The following is a 2,500-nucleotide window of genomic DNA, read 5'->3' as shown; positions in this document are numbered from 1 at the left end:
GTTAGCACTCTGGACTCTGAATCCAGCAATCCGAGTTCAAATCTCGGTGGAACCTGCATAATCACTTTAGCCGCACATGCCTTCTCTGACTTTTGCTAATGCTGTGTAGTCATAGGCCCAAGCCCATTTCTAGAGTAGCTATAATGCTTCTCATGTGTAGTCGTGGCCGAAAAGTTAAGGCGATGGACTAGAAATCCATTGGGGTCTCCCAGCGCAGGTTCAAATCCTGCCGACTACGTTAATTTCTGCTGCCCTTCTAAGTAAACCGGGATTATTAACAAGTATGTGGCTTGGTGTTGGCTTTTGCAAGTCACGGAAACAGTAATGTGTTCAAAGTGGAGTGAATATTGAGTGCTTTTTGCACGGCAAGCTTTCCACTGCGTTTGTCACGCAGGTTCAAATCCTGCCGACTACGTCAATATTTGCTGCTCTTCTATGTAAACCGGGAATATTAACAAGTATGTGGCTTGGTGTTGGTTTTTGCAAGTCACGGAAACAGTAATGTGTTCAAAGTGTAGTAAATATTGAATGCTTTTTGCACGGCAAGCTTTCCACTGCGTTTGTCACGCAGGTTCAAATACTGCCGGCTAAAATGTCTTTTGCTGATCTTCTTGATCCATGGGAGTCAAAAAATGCCTGCCAAATACGTAACTTTCAACAAATGTGTCCCTTTGGAAATTTTCCTTATGGCACAGATGGAATCCTTTAGATTAAATGTTTGCTGAAGTGATGGAAAGTGGTCAGAGTGTGGAAACTATCTAGTGCCTTTTGGACGACAATCTTTTCTCCAGTACAACTTTTCTAGGTATATTGCTCCCTCCTTTTAGGCTGATTTTAACTCAGTGTGTGGTTCCGTGGTGTAATGGTTAGCACTCTGGACTCTGAATCCAGCAATCCGAGTTCAAATCTCGGTGGAACCTGCATAATCACTTTAGCCGCACATGCCTTCTCTGACTTTTGCTAATGCTGTGTAGTCATAGGCCCAAGCCCATTTCTAGAGTAGCTATAATGCTTCTCATGTGTAGTCGTGGCTGAAAAGTTAAGGCGATGGACTAGAAATCCATTGGGGTCTCCCCGCGCAGGTTCAAATCCTGCCGACTACGTTAATATTTGCTGCTCTTCTATGTAAACTGGGAATATTAACAAGTATGTGGCTTGGTGTTGGTTTTTGCAAGTCACGGAAATAGTAATGTGTTCAAAGTGTAGTAAATATTGAGTGCTTTTTGCACGGCAAGCTTTCCACTGCGTTTGTCACGCAGATTCAAATACTGCCGGCTAAAATGTCTTTTGCTGATCTTCTTGATCCATGGGAGTCAAAAAATGCCTGCCAAATACGTAACTTTCAACAAATGTGTCCCTTTGGAAATTTTCCTTAAGGCACAGATGGAATCCTTTAGATTAAATGTTTGCTGAAGTGATGGAAAGGGGTCAGAGTGTGGAAACTATCTAGTGCCTTTTGGACGACAATCTTTTCTCCAGTACAACTTTTCTAGGTATATTGCTCCCTCCTTTTAGGCTGATTTTAACTCAGTGTGTGGTTCCATGGTGTAATGGTTAGCACTCTGGACTCTGAATCCAGCAATCCGAGTTCAAATCTCGGTGGAACCTGCATAATCACTTTAGCCGCACATGCCTTCTCTGACTTTTGCTAATACTGTGTAGTCATAGGCCCAAGCCCATTTCTAGAGTAGCTATAATGCTTCTCATGTGTAGTCGTGGCTGAAAAGTTAAGGCGATGGACTAGAAATCCATTGGGGTCTCCCCGCGCAGGTTCAAATCCTGCCGACTACGTCAATATTTGCTGCTCTTCTATGTAAACCGGGAATATTAACAAGTATGTGGCTTGGTGTTGGTTTTTGCAAGTCACGGAAACAGTAATGTGTTCAAAGTGTAGTAAATATTGAATGCTTTTTGAACGGCAAGCTTTCCACTGCGTTTGTCACGCAGGTTCAAATACTGCCGGCTAAAATGTCTTTTGCTGATATTCTTGATCCATGGGAGTCAAAAAATGCCTGCCAAATACGTAACTTTCAACAAATGTGTCCCTTTGGAAATTTTCCTTAAGGCACAGATGGAATCCTTTAGATTAAATGTTTGCTGAAGTGATGGAAAGGGGTCAGAGTGTGGAAACTATCTAGTGCCTTTTGGACGACAATCTTTTCTCCAGTACAACTTTTCTAGGTATATTGCTCCCTCCTTTTAGGCTGCTTTTAACTCAGTGTGTGGTTCCATGGTGTAATGGTTAGCACTCTGGACTCTGAATCCAGCGATCCGAGTTCAAATCTCGGTGGAACCTGCATAATCACTTTAGCCGCACATGCCTTCTCTGACTTTTGCTAATGCTGTGTAGTCATAGGCCCAAGCCCATTTCTAGAGTAGCTATAATGCTTCTCATGTGTAGTCGTGGCCGAAAAGTTAAGGCGATGGACTAGAAATCCATTGGGGTCTCCCCGCGCAGGTTCAAATCCTGCCGACTACGTGAATATTTGCTGCTCTTCTA

General features: G+C 43.2%; 1 non-coding gene across 1 annotated transcript; it reads left to right on the top strand.

The window, feature by feature from the left end:
* Nucleotides 1–2,224: 2,224 nt before the first annotated feature.
* On the top strand, nt 2,225–2,296 carry TRNAQ-CUG (transfer RNA glutamine (anticodon CUG)). Its single transcript has one exon. It is a non-coding gene; the product is annotated as a tRNA-Gln (tRNA).
* The last annotated feature ends 204 nt before the right edge of the window (nt 2,297–2,500 follow it).

This window comes from Eleutherodactylus coqui, chromosome 11, assembly GCF_035609145.1.
Source record: "Eleutherodactylus coqui strain aEleCoq1 chromosome 11, aEleCoq1.hap1, whole genome shotgun sequence".
Classification (NCBI taxonomy): domain Eukaryota; kingdom Metazoa; phylum Chordata; class Amphibia; order Anura; family Eleutherodactylidae; genus Eleutherodactylus; species Eleutherodactylus coqui.
Note: the sequence above shows the minus strand (reverse complement) of the source record. Positions and strands in the feature narration are given on the sequence as shown.